General features: G+C 40.1%; 1 protein-coding gene across 1 annotated transcript in view; it reads right to left on the reverse strand.

The window, feature by feature from the left end:
• The window catches only part of LOC122556060 (anosmin-1), a 154,128-nt gene that overhangs the window by 75,742 nt on the left and 53,976 nt on the right, over nucleotides 1-24,410 (reverse strand). The gene's annotated exons all lie outside the window — the stretch shown is intronic.

Consider the following 24,410-nt stretch of genomic DNA (forward strand, 5'->3'; position numbering starts at 1 on the left):
CTTCATTTCATCACCATGATGTCTTTGCAAAATATGTATTTTTCCATAATGTCCATGCAAAATATCAGCTAATATTTATTGAGAGACAATAGATTCAAATAAGATAGGTTGGTGTGATCAGACAAATTGTTTGATATAAACTATTACTGTTTATGAACAAAACATAATTTAAATTATAAAAGTCATCAACTCTATTGAAGCAATTAATACATTGGGCCACCGCAATGGCTCAGATTTTGCTGGAGCCATCTTGCATACATTAGTTACACATTTCGTCGCATCATCCAGCTTGAAAAAGAATTTTCTCTTTAAGTTGCTGGAAGTGAGACCTGAAAACGGCATAGCCAAACCAACATGGTATCAGGAGCACTGGTGAATGATTGGTCCAACAAACTATCTTCTTAAACAATCAGATTTAAGGACTGAGTTACAAACAGAGGAAAATGGAAAAAGAGGATGAATTTGAGTAAAATCAGGAATGGAAAGAGAAATAAAAGGAATTTTTTAAAAGATCAAAATGGCAATTGGACTAAGGGAGAAGGTTACAGAATGGGAAATTTATCTCCAAATATCATTACACTGGGAGGGGAACAGTTCTATTGAATTACTTCCAGTATCGTTAATTGGACAATGAAAAATAATGATATGTATATGCATCTGCAATAGTGTCTGACATTACAAATAGAGAAACGTTAAAATTTAAACACATGCAACAAAATTCTTGAAAGTACCATCAAGTGTGACATCTTATGTGTCACATAGAGTGTGACATATTATACGAAAGTGTACCATGTGGAGTTTTTAGAAAGCAGGAGAACATCAATTATTTCGGGAGCTTCAATACATAAGCAAACTGCAGTTGCTCAAACTTGCTCTGAAACAAAATAATGTCACAACCTCGATGGGAAGGGTGCATTGAAAATCAAGCCCCTCTACTCCCCAAATCATCGCAAATGTGAAAATGACTAAATTAAATCAGCTGAATGATTAATTTGCCTGACTGTAAGAACTAAGATAAAGGTAACTCACACCAGGTTTAATCAATTAACAAGAAAATAAAACTTCACTTATTTTTGCAAACTTATCCTCTAACATGAAGCAAAATGCATTTTTAATGACCAATATGCAAACTTAAACAATACCCCTTTTAAATTCAACATTCATTCACAGAGCAGATGAGACAGACATTTTTGCAGGAATATCAAGGGTGAAAAACATAGACTAGAAAGAACAAAACTTGTGGATCAAGAGTCTAAATCACAAAGGTGAAATGAAGTGCCTTTCTCAAAGTTTTTTTGTTTATTATTGCACTGTTGTTGACAGCACCAAGCCTCAATTCAGTCATCTTCTGATTGAGTTAAAAGTTCTTCTTTTCAAAGTCTTTTGATACTGAGTTTCTTTGATTCATAGAAGTATAGAGAGAGAGAGAGGCAGAGAGATCTGGCTTGTTTCAATGTTTGAGTGCCTGTTCTCTTCTGAGTTCTGTGACAAAACTGCCACTTAAAACCAATTCAAAAGCTATTGCTGGGCAGCCTTTTTCCAATCTAAGGACACCCGATAAGTACACACCTTGGGGCTTGTATTTTAGCAGTTATTTTACTTACTAGTAACCTAAAGGATGCTTTGGAGATATGAATTAATTTCTATAATCAGTTAGTGAATTTAAATTCAGTTAATTAAATTAATTTGGAAGAAAAAAATGTGAAGGTGACCATGAAACTAACAATTTGTTGTAAAAATCGATAGAGTTCAATAACTTTCAACAGGAAAGATAATCTGCTATCTCTAACTGATCTAGCCTTTGTGTGATGCTATACCCACAGCTATGCTATTGATTCTTAACTGCCTCCTGAAATTGCTCACTCAGTTGCACAGACAACAAATGCTTGTCTTGCCAGAATTGCCCACATCCTGATAATGAGTCAGGATTTATTCAGGGACTCTAGGATCTTAAGCTGTCCCAAACACAACTACAAAATAACTTTTACCTTCTAAGGTGTAAAAGTGAAGAGGGAAATCAAAAGTGAGAAAAAAGATGACGGAAAGTAAATAAATGTGCAATTCAATTTTGTGAATCAGAGTATTAAGCTTCCATTCTATTACATTAAAAAGGTAATCAATAGCTGAACATGCTGCAGCAAGTCATTCAAGTACCAAACCAATTATACTAGGGAGACGGGCGTCAGCTAAAATCACAGTACTGACAGCTAATGTGATCCAGTATCCCCACTGTGGGTGTTTTGTGACATAATCAAGGCCAGGCCATACCCTCACACACTGGTTTCACTTTGATCAGCACTGACAACGTTTGCTGGTTGGTATTGGACAACTCAAGCTGGTAAGTGCACTGCAGGTCTGTGAAATATCATAATTATAGTGTTCAGAATGAAAATACAGGTTCATGAGCACCTCACCTACATGAATTCGAACAACTATCAGCAAATAATTGCGCCAGAGATTGTTCTTGAAACCAGATGCTGATCTTTGCATTTTAATTGTCATTGCTGCATACACCTTAAGGATATTGATTAAATTAACTTTCGCTATAGCGTGTTACATTTTACTGAAATGGATTCACTCACAGCCAATGGGTGGGAGTGGAAGGGGAATGTTGTGAATGGTAATGGATCAGGAACATGTTTGCTAGAAAAGTGGCTTTGACCGTTCTTTAACCTAGCCAAGTCATTAACACCCTGCTAATAGGTTTCCCACACAACATAGAATGTGGGTGTGGGGACAACCTGTATTTGGTTAAAGGAGGGTTTTCGACACAGTAGGGGTCAGAATGGCTGAATTCTATACCAAGTTTCAGTTACCACAGAAAAGGCAAGGAGGTGTGGGAAGATTGTCTCTGGTTTCTGATTCTTCCCAGGAAGTCCTGTTGTGGGGTCTGAGGGACTGTGGTGATGTTTTTTCACTCATGAGGGGTGAGGAGTCAAATGATGGGCAAGACACCACTCATCTTGACTCCTTTTTGACTAATTGTAGACTATTTTTCTCCTGGAATTGAGAGAGAGAGAGAGAGAGAGAGAGAGAGGTATGATGGAAGATGAAAATGGATAGCACAGTTATTACTAATAGTTCAGATGGGAAGGTGTCCTAAATGAGTAGGGAGAGAGTACTGGGTATGCAGGGATAGTGATGCCAAGGGATGAGCTGGGCGAGGATAAGTGGGGAAGGTGGTGCAGCACATTTCTACCTCTTTGGTAGGAGGTGAGTACAGTAGCACAGATCGAGTGTGTGAGACATCAAAGAGAAAATGGTGATACTTACACAGGTGGAGGGGAGAAGGTCATTGACAAGGGCATTCCTCCAGACATGTGAGACTTCTTTAACCCACATGGCAACCCCATTGGATCAGATTTGTTGCAGCCTCCCTTGCTAGTCCTGGGGAAGGAGGAAGTCCACCCTGTGCCTCACACCACCCAACAAGAGCTGAAGAACACTGCACACAAAGCAGAGTGCTAATACCCATTTGTCTGTCATACTTGAGGCAATTGACAACAGCGCAGCTCCAGGCTGACGGTACTTATCCAGTAACATAATAGCCTTTTCAAGATGGCTTCCTTGCCAACAATGCTTGTCAATTCTGGAATACCTGCTGAGTGACGAATTTTTCTGGGAATGGTACGTGATAATATGGGCAGAAATTGGACGTGTCATAGGACGTGGGGCAGGAATTGCAATTAATGCAATGGGCTTGGTAACATTTGGTGGGAAAACTTGTTTAACCTCACAGCAAGAATCGAAACTCGATGTGACTTGCACTTGGCCAAAACAACCCAGAAGATTCAGCCCTTTGTTCTGAGTCTTTACCTATCATCATTCTCCTTGGGCCTATAAGACTAACCCTCTATCATCTAATCACTCTTGTCTTTTACCCTATCATTGACCTTCCTTTAGTCCCTATTCCAACCTCCTTGCTCAAAATCAGCTCCAGAAAGTTCATCCATATGGTGAGGCTTCACTCAAACTTCAACTCCTTTAGCAAGATGCTTTTTGTACAAAATGTGGGTTAAACTGTGTTTCCACTCAAGACCCTTTTGGCACTTGAAAATTGTCCTCTGTGGCTTTCCCATTGTTTAGAATCAAGATTAGAATGTTGCTCGAAAAGCACAGCAGGTCAGGCAGCATCTGAGGAGCAGGAAAATCAACGTTTTGGGCAGGAGCCCTTCATTAGGAATGAGGGTTTTCTGATGAAGGGCTCCTGCCCGAAAACGTTGATTTTCCTGCTCCGCAGATACGGCCTGACCTGCTGTGCTTTTCCAGCACCACTCTAATCTTGACTTTAAACCACAACTGTGTCTAATTAAACAATGGGAAAGCCACAGAGGACAATTTTCAAGTGTTAAAAGGGGTCTTGAGTGGAATCACAGTTTAACCCACATTTTGTACAAAAAGCATCTTGCTAAAGGAGTTGACGTTTGGGTGAAGCCTCATCATTTGAAGGAACTTTCTGGAGCTGATTTTGAGCAAGGAGGTTGGAATAGGGACTAAAGGAAGGTCAATGATAGGGTAAAAGACAAGAGTGATTGAATGGTAGAGGGTTAGTCTTATAGGGCCATCTAGTAAATGCTTGAGTTTGGAAGTGTAAGTATCTAGTTCTTTTGGACAAATTCAAACTATATAAATTAGTCAATAGGACAGAATTACAAACTAAAACAAACTTTCAAACTTACAAGTCTTACAAGTACAATGTCCACTTAGAACTTGTTTTCATCAAAATGACCCACATTTTTTTAAACCACAAAATCCATGCCTTTGTCATTTTAAAATACAATATTAGAAGTCAAACAATCTACAATACATATACAACTTATATTATAATACCCAGAATATGTGGCAAATATGTATAATAAACTATTATTGAACAGACTGCAGTGCACATCAACCAATAAATATGATCAAGACAGATCCAAGATTTCACAGCAATTTCCCCTACATGTTAATATTAGGACATCAAATTTAATTAAATTTCAAAAGAAACTACAATTCTTTATCTTTTCCAATCTGGCCTTGACAAGTTATTTTAAGAGCTGTTCTATCATGGACTATCTCAACAACATTCATTGATCAACCAGTTTTCCTTGATCTTTGCTCAATTTGACTCTGAAACTGTATTCCAGTACTCACATGCAGATCTCACACCCGCTATTCACTAACAGCTAGCTTCACCAAACTGGAGCTACCCTTGGGATTTACCTTGAGCTTTAATATTCTTCAGTTGTAACAAACAAGTACTGTGTGCACATTTCAAACACCACTTTCAGTTGTACTGAACAATTTTGCAGATATATGAATAGGCAGGGAATAGAAAGATATGGACCATGTAGAGGCAAATGTTTTTTAATTTAAAAAGGCATCATGTGTCAGCGTAGTCTTGGTGGGATGAAGGGCCTGTTCCTGTGCTGTACTGTCCTTTGTACTAATGTCATGTGGCTTTTCCCTTGTAGTTCTGATGCCTTCTTATCATGTAGAGCTAAAACCAGCACTGCCTAACATGGAGTTTTTTTCTCTCTCTCATAATCACAGATCATCAGGCTCACTGCCTGTTACCAATGTACTCCCCTTTAGTAGCTGTTGAACTGTCCTGAGAAACCTGTTGAAAGCCTTGCAACTAGTCTTGCACCTATTTCTTGGCTGAGTTGCATGTAACAATACCTGGAAACTGACAAATGTATGTCTGTTGGAACTGAGTGTACTCTGAGTGTTATATTCTTACAGAATGCCAATTTTTGCAGCACAAAGAATTCTTACAAAATGAACGATTCATCACAATGTATATGCAGACACTGTACCAGTTCTCAAATAATATCTCCAAGGATCAGCATTTAAATGAAGGAAAGGAGGGATTCAAGAAAAGATTGATTCTGATAGAAAAAAGAATCAGTATCAGAGATCCTCTGGCTATAATTTGATGGATATGAATGGAACTAAATGAAGGCAGCTGTATTGTGCTGATAAGAGACTGTAGGGAAGGATAACGTAGTTGATCAGAGGATGAGGAAAATGCACCATGGAGGCATGAAGGCTATCAATTGTGTCTTAGCTTAGAGTGTTTTAAGTGCTATGGCAGAGACAAAAACTTAATTGGAGAGATTCAAACCATGGACTTAAGGAAATGATAGGCTCAGGTTTGGGAGGAGATAATGCATTCAAGAGTTTGGAGAGAAAAGTGAAGTTACAGCTATAATGCTGGTTTGTAAAGAAACAAGCATTGAGGGTAGGTTTTTAATAAGGCTAGTGATGATAGCAGTTTTGGATAGGAAAGATGCAGTAACGGAAGTGGAGAAATGATTTACAATCTCAGCTAGCATGCAGGCCAGGAACGTAAATCGTATGGTCAGTGAATTATGGTCAGTGGAATAGTGGAAATGGAATCAAGGGAGCAGAAGGTGGGTGTCAAGGATATGATGAACTCTGAGATGAGGGATAATAGGGGAGTCATTAGAAAATAAATTGGGATCAGAACTTAGGCAGTAGCATCGTGGACAGAGTTATGGCCAGAAATTCTTGTATGAATTTGATCTACTTGCAGTGTTGTGGGGTATAGACTGGCATATGGACAAACTTCAAGGTATAATTGTTCTTATCCTATACTGGCACAATTATGACACGCCCAGCAGCAAAAGGAAGTATGAAAAAGGGCCCAGAGAAAGATATGTGAATAATCTCATGGCCACAGACTATTTCACCTCCCAGAAACACCTGCGTAATCTGTGGTTGGAGATGTGGCTCCAGAATCAGGCTCATCAGCTGCACAAGGACGTACAGAACTCATGAGCAGTGACATAGAATTTCCAAGGTAGACAATCATATCTGTTAGTGAATGATTGCTTACAACAACAATTAGAACTTCAGATTAAGAAAATCTAAAACATATTTCTTAAAAAAGATAAATCAACTAGCTTAATTATTTAAAAATGAGATGCACACTTGGTACAATTTTATAAAGTTCACGTTTATTTTAATGAACCCGAACACTATTATTCATTTCCTGGAATCTTCGGTTACACTTGCTGGATTGTGAAGATTTATGACACAATAAACTCTTAACAAGCTATGGCTTAATACACTAGACACTTTAATACTGCCACTTTTTTTACATGCTTTCAAGAATCAGTGGATTCTCAACATACACTCAAACAAATACATGTCTACACTCATACAAATACATATATGATAAAATGATAGATTCCTTCAATGCTAATTAAGAATAAAAATTATGCGTTAGTTCTTAATGCATCTATAAAAGAAATCATATATTTTAGAGCTTTACAGTTGGCAAAGTAAAAAAAGCATTCCCACCCCCACCACCACACACACCCCTTATACATGGCTTCAAGTTGAAATGAAATGATGCAAAACATTTCAGACTCATATATGAGGTCATTAGGTAATGACACAACTTAAAATAAAAGGCTGCAGGTGGACTGGATGATAAGGGGATTACTGCAACACTAGTCTTTAGGAAAATAAATACAACAGTACATGAGTATAAAAAAGATAAGCAGCATTCTTGGACCCTATAATATTTTGTGAAGTTTATTTTGTTCACTCGTGGACTTTTGGCCTTTTTGGCAAAGTCAGCATATACTGCCTGTCCCTAAATGCTCTTGAGAAAAGGGTCATGAGCAGTCTTTTTGACTTGTTGTAGTCCACCCTAGAATCCTCTCTCTAAGGGCTTTGTGTGTCAACCTACAACACTTGGACTGCAGTGGTTCAAGAAGTCAGGTAACCACCACCTTCTCAAGGGCAACTAGGGACGCGCAATAATTGCTGGCCAGTCAGTGACACCCATGTCCCACAAATGACTAAAAAAGGTCCAAATAGTGAAGGTAATCCCATAGTGTTGCTGGAGTTCCAGGATTTTGACTCTAAAGTGACACATTTCCAAGGTAAGAGTGTGTGAGACGTGTGTGAATTGGTGGCATTCCTATGCTCTAGCTGCCACTGTCCTTCTTGATGGTAGAGGTTGTGAGTTTGGGAAGTGCTGTCAGTGAAACCTTGTTGGATTCGTTAAGATCCTACACCAGACTGTCAAATTTATATTAAGATCTGCTTAAGGAGTAACACAAGGACAAGGGGAACCTATTGGGGTTATTAGGTGGAACAGGGAAGGACAGAAATACAGGAAATTGAATGAACATGGTCGAGGACTGATCAACTATTGTTGGGAGACAGGGTTAATCCTTAGTTGAGGAAAACAAATTAGAAACATTGTCAGAACAGTTGAATTATAGATGGAATAACTGAGAGAATTGAAGGGAGCAGGATGGATGGTAGTGAGTTCAAGACAGCTTTTGGACTCAGTGGGTAGCGAGTGAAAATTGGATTTCTTTTTAAGACTTTGTATAAAATTTTATGTAAAGTTCTCAGAAATATAAATAATCTTACAAATTTCACACAGCAGATCTAAAAGTTATAGGGGAAGCAATGACATATTGCATTGTCACTGGACCAGTAATCCAGAGCCGAAAGCTAATGCACTGAGGACATTGACTTGAACCCCATCATGGTAGATGACCAAGTTTAAATTCAATTAAAAAAATGGGAACTTATAAAACTATTGTAATGTTCACCAAACCTGCCAACCTTATTGATTCGGCTTATATACGAATCTAGACTCATACAAATGTGATTGACTCTTGACTGTCTGCTGAATTAGACAAAAGTGAGGACTGTAGATGCTGGAAACCAGAGTTTAGATCAGAGTGGTGCTGGAAAAGCACAGCAGGTCAGGCAGCATCCGAGGAGCAGTGAAACAGCCTAATAAATTCAGTTAATACATGTTAATATAGGCAAATAGACCACTAGCCATTCATTAATTAAAAGCTCATCTCATCAATCAACATTTGATTGGAAAATAGGAGTTTTTGTTCTTGGTTTCATTAAGCTCATCACTGCCAATCTCATGAGAAAACTATGCCCATAATATCTACAAATGCTATGTCACATTGGATTCAAATATCAGAAGTATAATCAAAACGCCTCAATATTTGAGGAGTTCATCACAAACTACAGCTTGCACGATTGATGATGATAGAAATGCAGCAGGAGTACAAGTTTATATTTAAGGCTCATAATAAGGTAATTTCTTCCTGACTCCTTTTTCTGCCTCTAGTGCCATCTAGGTTATTAATTATTTCCAAACTGTTACCTTATGCAACATCTGTTCTTAAGCTTTTATATCCATAGTTAACATTGAATCACATATATAAGTACTACTGCATTTAATCAGGTACATAACTAGTATTATTTTTACTATGGCTCTATTGCTTCCAAGTGCCTGACTTCAAAAATTCAGGTGGTCTGGATGTTTCACAACTCTTACAGCATGCATTCTGTTCTGACGTGGAAGATTGGTAGATCATTGACTTGAGGGGTGGTAACCTCGAATGTTATTCTATATAAATCATTTCTCTGCTGGAAGATCTTTTACCTGATGAGTGTCCTTCATGAAAGATGTTGTTCCTGCTAAACCCGACAGTTGGCCCATTACCTTATCAGGAGCACTCTTAATCTCATGCATTCCCTTTGCAGAGGAACTCTTCTCTGCTAAGTCAGGTAGTTGCCTGTAACATCATCTGGAAGACCTTTTATTTTATGAATGTCCATCTAGAAAGACAGTTGTTCTATGGAAGCAATTACTTTTTTCCTCATAGTACTCTGGATTTTCAAACCAGGTAATTTCTTCTTTCTGATTATGTATCGATTCAATGGACATTGGTCTGATTTCCATGGGATCCCATGCAGTTCATCTCAATCAAATCTTTACTCTCAATCTGCAGATACATGATGAAACTGTGTAAGCTCAACTTCAACTTGTTGAACTGGTTTGGTCATGTTCCTCCATCCATTGTGGATGTCTTCCTAATGAACTAGAAATTTCACATCTTCAGTCGTGGTATTAGAGGATTGCTGTTTATTTAGCACTTTCTCAGTTAATGGTAGTGTTCTGCATATCCTTCTTCTCTGAGGACTTTGTCACTTTGCAGTGTGACTAGTTTTTACTCTCTTCTCAGTTCACCTTGTTTTACTTGTGCCTCTTACAAGCTGGGAGGCCAAAGTTTTCTTCTTGATTGCTGCTTTTGTCCTGAAGTTGTTTCTAAGAGTATCACTGGCTGCTTCTTCCTTTATGTGATTTCAGCTGCTTACTGACTGTTGGTATCTTCTTAAAATGGTAATGTTCGTCAAATAGTAAAGTCACTTGTTTTCTGAAATGTTATTTTCCTGGTTTGAATAGACTTCTCTCTTGTTACCTTATGGTGTTTATACAATGATTCCCATTGCTGATTACCTTGTTGTAAGTTGTAGTACCCACCCCAAGTGGCTTGTGATTGACATAGATTCTGCCACCAGTCCTCCTTTCTATGCTGAGTCTAATAGTCTGGCTAATGAGGATCAGTGCAGGATAGACCACCATTGAGTCTTAATGAGATGAAGAACAAGCCTTCCACAACAAGATGTAGTTTATTGCTTGATAACAACTGGGTATAAATTTTACTGACAAGTTAGGCATTGAACCATCAAGACCTTTATGCTAGATTGCTTCTTCTCCACCCAAATAATGTATGCCACATCAGATAGGGTGAAGTCTAATGTTGCTTCAACACTAACTCTTTCAGAACCCTTACTTTGTGTCACACAAAGCTGTTGCAAAAGCAATAGCTATGAAGTATTCACACAGAACCTCAGATAATTATATCTCCAGTTTTCTTTTCTGCCCTGTGTGTGTTAAACATCCTTAATTAACACTTCCCAATTATTGTGTAACTGAATTACAACCCTAAGAGCATCAAGATTAGAAAGTTCTAGTTGTGATCTTCACGATAACCTTTTTCTTGGCACTTCATCACATACTATGATTAGCACATATTAGATTGATATTTAAAATAATAACCAGAGGTTATTATTTTGTTGCCCACTGCTCTGTTCAACATCTCAAGATTTTTTTAAAATAAAGATTTTCTCTGTAGCATAATTAACAACTTCTTACTCAAATCACTGCAACAAGTATTATGAAAATTAGAATGAGAAAGAATAAAGGAACCCAAATATTAAAAAGACATTTTTTAAAAAAGGTTTTGCTGAAAACTGTGAATATTGCAAAAGCCTTGCACAAATGATTCACTGACATTTATGCACTACCTAAACCCAACTATAATCATGTGCTTTTGCTCCCACCTCCCTACCTAAGTGAATTCGAAGTGAATTATACTGCAAAACAACCAAGAAGCTGAAAGTCTCCAGCTCTAAGCATCTAGTTTGGCACAGCATGGTAATCAACTAGGAGAAAGTGAGGACTGTAGATGCTGGAGATCAGAGCTGAAAATGTGCTGCTGGAAAAGCGCAGCAGGTCAGGCAGCATCCAAGGAGCAGGAGAATCGACGTTCCTGAAGAAGGGCTTATGCCCGAAATGTTGATTCTCCCGCTCCTTGGATGCTGCCTGAGCTGCTGCGCTTTTCCAGCAACACATTTACAGCATGGTAATCAGCTATTTGGTAGAAAAGTTTCAATAAAATTTGAAGAGATAAGTCATATTCCATGACATAGGAGAAATACTTCAGAGATCTCATTACCTAAGACCCCACTACAATGCAACCAAATGAAAAGTTGAACTTGAGAGTAAACATCATCCTATAAATCATATACTTTGGTAGCATGTTACAGTTTACAGGGATGTTTAGCTTTCATATTTGCACAATAAATCAAGATGAATAAACTTGTGGTTAAAGGGATTCAAATTAACTGCATATGCTCAGTTTTGTGTTTGACTAATGACCATTAATAACAATCAATTTTCAATAAACCTGAGATGCATATCTAACATTTTTGAAACAGAAATAGGGGCACAAAAGCTGAAGTACTTGCAATGTTCAAGATCAATAGAGCTACTATTCAATAAGTTAACACCACCACTGCACTATTCAAAAAAAAGATTGTGGCAGCCGTGATCAAAGTGGCTCATACTGCATGTTTGGAATTTGTATGTGGTTGCGGGTTTCATTACAATCATTATAACATTTCAAAGACATCAGCCGCAGATGGAGCATAATGTCATGCAAACATATACAGATGTAAGATTTGTTGCGTTAGAAGCTACAGGTCATTCCACATCTGCCACCTTAACATGCTCAGCAGACGACAATTCCCTTTTTTAACAGCATGAAATGATTTACCAGTGTGCCATAATAGCACTTTTATTGCACTAAAGATCATACTACAAGCTACTCAAAAGTTTGAAAAATTGGTAGCAATCAATGCAAGCTGCAAAACCATAATGATTAAAAATCTATACATACAGCAAAACCAGCTCCCCATTTTGTAAATGTAATGTAAATGTTTAATGAATCAAATAATCTGTCATGAGACAAAATGCTATCTGGAGTACTAAATCCTAAAAATAAAACACTTCTAAGTGGAGACCAATAATTGTCCTCACACAGAATTTGGCAATCAGAAAAACAAAATGCAAGAATCTACTGAAAACTTGACCTTCAACATATCTGAGATAGTTTCTGGATACACACTCTGTGAAAGATTTATTTAAATGTACAGCTTAAATGGCTAAGAATCTCCTTCCACAGCTGTAGTCACTCTGTCCTTTAAGTAGATATTTCATTCTTCAAGAGTTAGTCCAAACACATTGTCGCTCATAATGACCTGCTTTCTATTCCAGGCAGATAACTTCTAATGCCTAACTTGAATTCCATGGTGAGCTAGGTGAGCTAGGTGAAGTTTCCAGTCTGATGAGCTTAGGCTCTTAATCTAAGCACAAATATCCACCTGCACTCTCCCTGGTGAACTATAAAAACTGGCTGCCTCTGTTCTCTCTCTCTTCCTCTCTCGCAGACTGACCTTGTCCATGAGGTTTTGGGGTGACTTAGGAAAACCTTCCGCCCAATCCGACAATGGCTTCCCACAGACATTTTCCAATCCAAAGCTCCATTTCCATCGCAATGTGAATCAACTGACCTTACATCTAGATAGAAATGCAAGTTACCTAACATTTATATCATCAACTCTACTCTATCATGAAATTCGATTATTTGAAGTAGAACTGTTTAAGGGATCTGACATTCCTAACAGCTCTCTGTGAGACCTGAAGACTAACAGTCTACTTACACTCAACATAGATTTACACAGGTGTGAAGATCGTGCAACTTATTCCCATTAAAACATCATGGGTCTCTCCTTGACCTTTAACAACCAAGCCATTCACATGATCCTCTTCATTCCTGCATTTTACCCAAAATCGAAGAGACAACCTCAAAACATCACAATCTCATAAATTTCATATTGCTAATGACCGTTAGGGCATTCTCTCACCTGGAGCTGCATTTCCTTGCTGCCAGCCTTCACCACAGCTCAGGTGTAGTCCAAGCAGCTTTGCCTTGCACCTCTGATGAGGAACATGAGAATCAGCAATAGCAGCAGCTGCAGTGAGAGAAATGCACCAGTAGCATTCTCTTCAGTCATGTGTCCCTTTGCAGGACAGAGGGGATCCACCAACAATTCCACCTCCAAGAAGATAGGTTCCCAACACAAGGTCTGCAGCCAGAGGTTCAGATCCCTTGACACATCTGCATGACAATGTCTCCAATGAGGCTTAGGCCTTGATGGTAGGTCATACGGATATCTGCCGATTCTTGAAACAAGACTTTCTTCCTAATTCATCAGCTAGGCACATGTTGCGCATGGCCATCAAGGTAGCAATGCTAGAGTGCCAATCCCATTCCCCATCCCTCAGGTATGTGACTTTCCCTCGTTGTGTACACATTTTTTCTGTAAGAAGAGAGAAGTGGATAGAGCTGAGGATGAAAAATAGATTGTGTGGAAGAGACCAGAACAACATTTCTGGAGGGTAACTGTTGTACATGGCTGCAAGATGGCAGAGGGGTGAAGGTCAGTTTGAGTGTAACCTGTGCATATGAGTTTGTGAAGAAATGTTTTGATAGCTAGGAATGGGTATGGATGTAAGGTGTGTTGTTCTGATGAATGCTGGACCAGAAAATACTGGGAAAGTGATAGTGAGATTGAACCTTGAAGTGCTTGTCGTTCACTTCTTCCACCTCCAGAGGTTCTGGATCCTCTTGGTGTCTCCAAGAGGAAGGGCCCACACCTCTTCTGCCCATGTCCTGGATGTTTTCCATGTACACCCGTTTGCTTGAGCAAGTTGTCCTGTTCCTCCCATTCTTAGGAAAGTTATAGACATTGCTGTTTATCAGATCTCACATCGGGACTTTGAAATAAGAATGAGACTCTGTGGGAGAATTTAGCTTTTCCAAGTTATATCTGCACTCCTGTGATTGCTGCAACCTCTGATATTCATGTGTACTTGAAACTTCTTGAACCCCCTGGTATTCTTTTAATTAGAAATCCTTTCTTTAACAAGTTCAACATGACATCCCCACCCCTCTCTCCGACTGCTGAGGAAACTTAGAAGCAAGATGTTAATGCTGTGACTGAGCTAAAGAGTCTGCTCCAGCTGAAATAAGAAGCCCCATCTACAAAATAATGAATCTGCCCAGGCATGGCATACTGAAAAAGAAAATCTTGTGATGTGGTGAAGTGTCACTTCTGCATGGTGCACACTCAAATACTGTCCATTCTGTAAACTTATTGAAGTGACAACACTCCAATCTCTTCTACATATTTCATGGTTTTTATTGTTACTGGTGGTTGAGGAAAGGCAAAAGGAAAATTTGCACTCTCATAGCAATGAACTGATGACTTAATTGTGGAGGCTCATTAAGAAATGTGCATGTTTCTTACAATGAGTTTCGAGACCTTTACAACTATGTAATGTTCTACAAACAGCACAGCCTATCCAAACAAATTAATGTGTTAGAAAGAATTGGGACTCCACAGGGCTTAATGAATATCTCACTCGATGTTGGAGTTCCAATGTGTCTGCTACTTGGCTGTCAGGTGCAAATCATGATTTAACCATGAATGTATTTATTTTTAGTTCAGTCTAGGCAATGTAAACAACTATTATTAAAAATGAAATCTGCTCTATTACAGCTGGATAATATAAAGTGTTCCTTGATTAAAATCTTCACTGCTTATACCCAAAACATTTAATCACTGCCTCATTTGCCTTGAATTGACTAAAGAAGCTATGAGATTCTGGACCTATTACATACCTAATGCAAGCTGCCTTGGAAATTATTAATCACAATTTGTTTTCTGTAATTGAAATAAGCCAGAGCATAATGGAATGTTGAAAATAATTGGTTGATTTTAATTGGAAGCACAAAACTTACTTTGTCTATTATTTTTAGTTGGTTCAGAATGACCAACTTCATCTGAAAGCAATTAGACAATTTCAGTTTTGATGTGAAAATTCTGACTTTACATGAGCAGAACACAAATCAGTGAGGTGTGACATGTTAATCTTAGCCCTTTAGGATGGAGAAGAGACTGAAACTGAAGTCACTATTTTAACCTGACCATAAATGACTAAAACTGGATAGACATGCTGTTCCATTTTGGTAGGAGCAATTGACTGATGTTCTGTTCCATTCCTGCTCTATTGCACGACAGAATAGAATAGTGGAAGTACAGTTAGAGGTTATTTGACTGTTGTGTCCATGCCAATTCTCTGCAAGACCAATCAAGACAGCCTTACTCCCCTACTCTTTCACTGTAGTCCTGTAACTTTCTTTTACCTTCAAGTACTGACCTAATTATTTGGAACTGGCAACAAAAAATTTCACCAACAAACAGGGGTCCACAACTGAGATTGGGGTTCAATGATGCAATCACTTCTGACTGCAACCAGGTTGTTTGAGTGACAAAGTCACTGTTTTTTTTCGCTAGGTGAAGCAAACAATAAGAAGTACCAAACCCACTCAAGTACCAGGCCTGTAGAGAAAAGCAAGGTTAATGATCCCAACTGAAAACAACAAATGCTGGAAATCACAGCAGGTCAAACAACATCCAATGAGAGAGAGCACATGTTTCGAGTCGAGACTCTACATCAGAACCGAAGTGTGGAAGGGACAGCATTTATGCTATAGTTTTTTTGGGGGGGAGGGAAGCTGGGAGGGTCATGGGTGTAGGATGCTGATAGAGAATATGTTCAGATTAAGTGATCGGGGAGGGGTGGTGGATGGGAGAGAAGACATGATAACAAGCTAAAAGAAAGGGAAGAAATGGGAGTTGGGTCACAATTTAAAGGTGTTGAACTCAATGTTAAGTCCAGACGTCTGTAAAGTGCCTAGTCTAAAGATGAGATATTGTTCCTAAAGTTTGTGCTGTGATTCACTGGAATACTGCGGCATGATGCGGACAGAGACGTGGGCACGTGAGCAGGTTGCTGTGTTAAAATGACTGGCTACGGGAAGGTCGGAGTCATGCTTGCGCAGAGACCAGAGGTGTTCTGCAGAACGGTCACCTAATCTGCGTTTGGCTTCACCAATGTAGAGTAGGCCACATTGGGTACAGCGGATACAATACACAGGATGGGAGGATGTAAAATGTTGCTTCACCTGGAGAGAGTGTTTAGGCCCTTGAATGGTGACCAGGGAGGAAGTGAAGGGGCAGGTGTTGCACCTTCTGTGGTTACATGGGAAGGAACCATGGGGAGAGGAAGTGTTGTTAGTGGCTGATGAATGGACTAGGGTGTCCTAGAGTGAATGAACTTTTCAAAATGTAATGGCAGGAGTGAGGGAAGATATGTTTGGTGGTGGCATTCTGATAGAGCTGTCTGTAATGGCGGAGAATGATCCTTTGAATGTGGAGGCCAGTGGAATTGAAAGTGAGGACAAGGGGAACCCAATCACGCTATCGTGAGTGATAGGAAGGGGCAAAGGCAGAAGCATAGGTGATAGGTTGAATGCGGTTGAGGGACCTGTCAACCACAGTGGGTGGGAAGAAGCCAGCCAATTCCTAATGAAGGGCTTTTGCCCGAAATGTCAATTTTCCTGCTCCTCTGATGCTATCTGACCTGCTGTGCTTTTCCAGCACCACACTCTTGACTCTAATCTCCAGCATCTGCAGTCCTCACTATCGCCAAGAAGCTAGCCATGTCAGCAGTGCTGTTTTGGAAGACTGCGTCATCCGAACAGATGCAACAAAGGTGAAGGAACTGGGAGAATGGGATGGAGATCTTCTAGGATGTGAGGTGTGATGAGCTGTAGTGAAGGTAGCTATCGGAGTCAGTGGCTTTGTAATGGATGGCTGTGGACAGTTTATTCCCTGAAATGGAGACAGAGAGGTCAAGGACAGGAAGGGAATTGTTGGAAATGGACAATGTGAAAGTTATAGTGGAGTAGAAATTGGAGGGAAAATGAATGAAGTTTTCAAGGTCCTGGCGGGAGCATGAAGTGGCACCAAAACAGTTGTCACTGTTCTGAAAAAAAGAGTTTTGGGAGGAGGCAAGTGCAATGGACCCAATGTTGACAGGAAGGAAAGGAGGTTTTGCAGGAATCCACCAGTGTGAAAGAACTACATTGACAGGATTCTGGATAATCCAACATGGAAGACGGAAAAAATTTCTGGCTGTAACAGGCTGCTCCTTTTATGAGGTATTTTAGGTGCTGGAGGTGATTTCCTCGAAATCCAGGAGCATCAATTACTGTTTTATATGCTGCTGCATTGTTTTGGAATGCTGGAGGAAAAAAAAGTCAAAGCAACAGCACTTTTAAAAGGAGAGGACAAGGCAAAGGCAGCAAATGGTGAGGTTAGTGTAGGAGAGGGAGAGACAGATAGATAAGAGAGAGTGAGAGAGAGAGAGAGAGAGAGAGAAAGAAACTCACACTGCTAACTGACACAACAGTAAACCTGCGCAGTTACTGCCTTTGCTGTTTGAATTCATGTATCGCTGGACATCGAAGTGTGTCTGGGAAAATTAACAAACAGTGAAATTCACAACTGATCTTGAACCTGTTTGGGAGAGGTCAAAGCACAGAAACAGACAAGTGAATATTTTTAAGTGTGGCCTTACAGTAAGTCTGAAGTAGTGAGCAGAGTGGATTCTTTCTTGATTATACGTTTTATTGATATTTCTCCTGATTAAACTTAAAAATGTGTATGAAGTTAGTCTGGAGTAGTGTTTTGTAGAGGAATAAGACAGTGCTATTTTCTGAGTCTGGAGATTGAAAGAAGCAAAAATGGCCTTTAGTAGAGTGATATGCTCTTCTTGTTGAATGTGGGAATTTAGGGAGAGTTTATGTGTTACTGAGGATTATATCTGCAATAAATGCCGTTGGTTGCGGATCCTATCAGATTGAAGGGATTGGTTGGAGAGACAGTTAGAGGTAATGAGGAACTTCAAGAGCAAGGGGATGTGATGGATGGCAGTTATAGGAAGAGAGAAACGTTGCAGATACAGTCACATAGATGGCTTAACTCTAGGAAAGGTAAAAGAGGTAGGCAGGTAGTGCAAGAGTCTTCTATGGCTAGCCCCATTTCAAACAAGTATGTTGTTTTGGAAAATGTAGGGGGTGATGGATTCTCAGGGAAATGTAGCACGAACAGCCAAGTTTCTGGTATTGGGACTGGCTCTAATGCAATGAGGGGTACATCGGGTTCCAAGAGATTGACTGTGTTAGGGAACGAGGCAAAAGTGAGGACTGCAGATGCTGGAAACCAGAGTTTAGATCAGAGTGGTGCTGGAAAAGCACAGCAGGTCAGGCAGCATCCGAGGAGCAGGAAAATCGATGTTTTGGGCAAAAGCCCTTCATCAGGAATAGAGGCAGGAAGCCCCCAGGGTGGAGAGATAAATGGGGGTGTGGGGCTAGGGAGAAGGTAGCAATGAGTACAATAGGTGAATGGGGGTGGGGATGGAGGTGATAGGTCAGAGAGGAGGGTGGAGCGGATAGGTGGGAAGGGAGTTTGGCAGGTAGGAGAGGTCATGAGGACAATGCTGAGCTAGAAGGTTGGAACTGGGGTAAGGTAGGGGGAGGAGAAATGAGGAAACTGGTGAAGTCGACATTGATGCCCTGGGGTTGAAGTGTTAGGGGACTCTAGTCCGAGGCACAGACAGATGTTTCTGTGGCCCGCAGTGAAAAATCAGAGTGGTGTGTTGCCTCCTGGTGCCAAGATCAAAGATAGCTCAGAGAGGGTGCAGAATGTTCTCACGGGGGAGTGGGGCCAGCAAGAAGTCATTGTCCATATTGGAACCAACGACATAGGAAAGGAAAAGGTTGAGATTCTGAAGAGAGAATACAGAGAGTTAGGCAGGAATTTAAAAAGGAGGTCCTCAAGGGTAGTAATATCTGGATTACTCCCAGTGCTACGAACTATTGAGGGCAGGAATAGGAGGATAGAGCAGATGAATGCATGGCTGAGGAGCTGGTGTATAGGAGAAGGATTCACATTTTTGGATCATTGGAATTTCTTCTAAGGGAGAAGTGACCTGTACAAGAAGGACGGATTGCACCTAAATTGGAAGGGGACTAATATACTGACAGGGAGATTTGCTAGAGCTGCACAGCAGGGTTAAACTATTACGTTGGGGGGAGGTGTGGAGTGGGACGCAGGGAGATAGTGATGAAAGAGATCAATCTGAGATCGGTACAGCTGAGAAAAGAAGCAAGTTAAACAGTCAGGGCAGGCAGGACAAAGCAGAGACAAGGTAGGATTGATAAATTAAACTGCATTTATTTAAATGCAAGAGGCCTAACAGGGAAGGCAGATGAACTCGGGGCATGGTTAGGAACATGGAACTGGGATATCATAGCAATTACAGAACCATGGTTCAGGGATGGACAGGACTGGCAGCTTAATGTTCCAGGATACAAATGCTACAGGAAGTACAGAAAGGGAGGCAAGAGAGGAGGGGGAGTGGCATTTTTGAGAAAGGATAGCATTTCAGCTGTACTGAGGGACGATATTCCGGAAGTACATCCAGGGAAGTTATTTGGGTTGAACTGAGAAATAAGAAAGGGATGATCACCTTATTGGGATTGTATTAGAGACCCCCTCATAGTCAGAGGGAAATTGAGAAACAAATTTTTAAGGCGATCTCAGTTATCTGTAAGAATAATAGGGTGGTTATGGTCGGGGATTTTAACCTTCCAAACATAGATTGGGACTGCCATAGTGTTAAGGGTTTACATGGAGAGGAATTTGTTAAGTGTGTACAAGAAAATTTTCTGATTCAGTATGTGGATGTACCTACTAGAGAAGGAGCAAACCTTGACCTACTCTTGGGAAATAAGGCCGGGCAGGTGACTGAGGTGTCAGTGGGGGAGCACTTTGGGGTGAGCAATCATAAATCTATTAGTTTTAAAATAATGATGGAAAAGGATAGTAGATCTAAAAGCTGAAGTTCCAAATTGGAGGAAGGATAATTTTGATGGTATTAGGCAAGAACTTTCAAAAGCTGATTGGGAGCAGATATTCGCAGGTAAAGGGATGGCTGGAAAATGGGAAGCCTTCAGAAATGAGGTAATGAGTGTCCTGACATAGTATATTCCTGTTAGGGTGAAAGGAAAGGCTGGTAGGTGTAGGAAATGCTGGATGACTAAAGAAATTGATGGTTTGGATAAGAAAAAGAAGGAAGCATCTGTCAGGTATAGACAAAATAGATCGAATGAATCCTTAGAAGAGTGTAAAGGCAGTAGGGATATACTTAAGAGGGAAATCAGGAGGGCAAAAAGGCAACATGAGATAGCTTTGGCAAATAGAGTTAAGGAGAATCCAAAGGGTTTTTACAAATGCATTAAGGACAAAAGGTTAACTAGGGAGAGAATAGGGCCCATCAAAGATCAGCGAGGCGGACTGTGTGTGAAGGTGCAGGAGATGGGGAAGTTACTAAACTAGTATTTTGCATCAGTGTTTACTGTGGAAAAGGACATGGAAGCCTGCTCTATCATTCGATAAAATCATGGCTGATCTGTTTACTCCATATTCCTATCTACCTTCAATAACCTTTCACACCCTTGCTTATCAAGGATCTACTTATTCCAGTCACTCAATGAGTGAGATGAACCATCCACTGCAAGAGTTTCTGCAGGTATGTTAAAAGGAAAAGAGGAGTTGAAGTGACCGGACCATTGGACGATGCAACTAGGAAACTGATAATGGGACGTATGGCAAGGGCAGGTAACTAAACCAATGTTTTGCATTAGTTTTCATGGTGAAGGATATCCTAAAGGTATCAGATTGGTAAGATCCTAATGGGAGAAAAGATCTCATAAAAATCTCTTTCGCTATGAACAAAATACTTGACAAACTAATGGGATTGAAGGCAGACAAGTCACTGAAGGCCCACATCGAAGAAATTTGAAGGAAGTGACTAAAGAGATAGTGGAGATACTGATCAAAATATTCCCAAAGCCATCAGACTTCAGGAGGACTCCAATAGATATGAAAACCACTAACAATAGGCTTGTTAGCCTGACATCTGATGTTACAAAAATGCTAGAGACTATTATTCAGGAAGAAGTAGCAGAACACTTAGAAAAGCTTAATTCAATCAAAAAGAGTCAACATGGTCTTGTGAAAGCCATGTTTGATAAATTTTCTAAAGTTCTTTAAGGATATAACAAGCAGAGTTAATAAAAGGGAACTGGTAGATGTGGTGAATTTGAATTTCCAGAAGGCCATTGATAAAACTTTATGCAGAAGATAGGAGCTCAAGTATTGGGGTAATACACTAATGACTTGAGAATTGATTAACACACAGAAGACAGACAGTAGGATTAATGGGTCATTTTCACGTTGAAAATGTGGAGTACCACTTAGGCCTCACTTGTTTACTCTCTACAGTAATGACTTTGGGGAGAAAACACAGTGTGATGTATCCAAATTTGCTGATGATTTAAAAATAGTTGGAGGGCATATTGTAATGAGGACATAAGGAACCTACAAAGGAATATAAATAGGTTGAGCATGTGGGAAAAACCTGGCAGATAGAGTTTAATGTAGGAAAGTAAAAGGTTTGGTAGGATAAATTTAAAGGCAGACTATTATTTATTTGAAGAAATACTGCAAAAGCATGCAGAAGGTAGTCAGGCTTTGGACAGTCAACAAGTGGGTTATTCATTGCAGAATTCTCAGTCTGTTGTTGTATCCAAGTACTTATATGGATTCCCCAGTTAAATTCAGTCAATAGTAATTACTGAATATTCATGGTAGATGATTGAGCAATGGTGGTGCTGTTGAGTGCCTTAAAAGCGAGGGTTACATTCTCTCATGACAAGTTGGTCATTGCTTGACACTCGTGTGGTGCAAATGTTATTTGCACAAATCTGAATGTTGTCCAGGGCCTACTTCTATGGACACAGGCTGTTTCTACATCTGAAGGATCAAGAATAGTTTTGAACACTGCAATCATCATCATCCACATCATCACTGGCAGTCTCTCACAGATAAGGATGACTCACTTTCACTCTCAGGGTGGCTGTGCAGACCGATGTGGCTTCCGCAGGCTCTATTACACTTGCGGCAGAGGTGGTCACAGGAAGGGGTGGGTGGGGCATTGGTGTCTCAGTGTGTTCTTTTCACTATTTTCACCTGGCTTCTGCTTTCTCCAGATGGCAAATCTCAAAATGCTCAACACCTTCCCAAATGTTCCTCCTCCACTTTGGACAGTTTTGGGCCAGTGATTCCTAAGTGTTTGTGGGAATGCCACACTTCGCCAGTGAGGCCTTGAAGCCATCATTGAAACATTTCCTCTATCCACCTGGGGCTCGCCTGTTTCAAAGCTGGGAGTAGACCATCTCCCAGCTGTAAAGACAACATGCCCAGCCCATCATTGCCAATCAAGGGTGGTCAGTGCCTAGATGCTGGGGATGTTGGCCTAGTTGAGACGCTGGTGTTGGCACAACTTTCCTCCCAGCAAATTTGAGGGATCTTGCACAGGTGGCATTGGTGATACAGGTTGTTCAGCTATAACACATGTTTCATCAACGCAGATTCGTTGTAATGCAATTGATGAATTGGGGATGCTGTTTCTAAAGTGCAAACATTTAAAGCATGTGTTGGCTGTAATGTGATTACATCGCCAACATGTTAAATGCTGTTTCTAAAGCCCAAATTTTCTATAACATGGGGTTGCACTAGAATGCAACCATCACAGTGTCCAGAACTAGAGGGCATAGGTTTAGGGTGAGAGGGTAAAGATATAAAAGAGACCTAAGGGGCAACTTTTTCACGCAGAGGGTGGTATGTGTATGGAATGAGCTTCCAAAGGAAGTGGTGGAGGCTGGTACAATTGCAACATTTAAGAGGCATTTGGATGGGTATATGAATAGAAAGGGTTTGGAGGGATATGGGCCGGGTGCTGGCAGGTGGGACTAGATTGGGTTGGGATATCTGGTCGGCATGGACAGGTTGGACCGAAGGGTCTGTTTCCATGCTGTACATCTCTATGACTCTAAGAACTGACTGTATTGCTCCAGCGTCTTGAGGTGTCTGCTGTAGACAGTCCATGTCTCAGAGCCATATAGGAGGATGGGAACCATCACATCTCCGTGAACCATGATCTTTGTGTTAGATCTAATGTTGTTTCCTTGAACACCCTTTTCCTCAGGCAGCTGAAGGCTGTGCCAGCACACTAGAGGTGGTGCTTCATCTCTTAATCAAGAACTGCTTCGGCGGACAGGACACTGCTGAGGTATTGGAAGTGATCAATGTTCTTTAAGGCCTCTGTGTTAACCTTGATGATTGGGGTTCGCTCCACAAAGCCAGGCCAGGTTGGTGCAGGATCTTTGTATTGCGGATGTTCAGCATGAGACCATATGCGTCTGACGATGGTCTGGAGTACATCCTCTGAGATTGCACATACATAAGCATCATCTATGTACTGCAGCTCGGTGTCAATTATTGTGTAATCATCAGCCTACTAAATGCATGGGCTCTTCATGAACTACTTTATCTAAAAACCTAATCAATATCTATTAAAATAAATCAAAGTATTATGGCCATTTTTAGAGGCCATGGTACATGTCGAATATACAATGCATGAGAAATGTTAACAGCAATGAATCAATTAGCAGGGCAAAAAATCTGAAAAATTCCTTCAAACAGAAAAATCCACATTAATAAAAGAACATAATGTTTCGCACTGTATTCTGACTATGAGAAATGATGAGCAATTATGAGCCAATTATCTAGTTTCACAGTTTAAAGAAAGTGCTTGAAGCATTGTTTAAGTCACAATCTTTAAATCATTCATAGGTGTATGCATATAAAAGTAAAATACTGTGGATGCTGGAAATCTGAAATAAAAACATGAAGTGTTGGAGAAACGCAACTAGTCTGACAACATTTATGGACAGAGAAACAGAGTTAATGCTTGGAGTCAGAGATGACTCTTATTTTGAAGCAGAGTCATATTGGACTTGAAACATAAACTTAGTTTCTCTCTCAACCGATACTGGCAGACCTGCTGAGTTTCTCTGGCACTTTCTGTTTTATCTCAGAGATATATCATATACATTGCGAAATGT

This window comes from Chiloscyllium plagiosum, unplaced genomic scaffold (genome assembly GCF_037043375.1).
Source record: "Chiloscyllium plagiosum isolate Xiang-an unplaced genomic scaffold, Cpla_swu_hap1 HiC_scaffold_13, whole genome shotgun sequence".
Classification (NCBI taxonomy): domain Eukaryota; kingdom Metazoa; phylum Chordata; class Chondrichthyes; order Orectolobiformes; family Hemiscylliidae; genus Chiloscyllium; species Chiloscyllium plagiosum.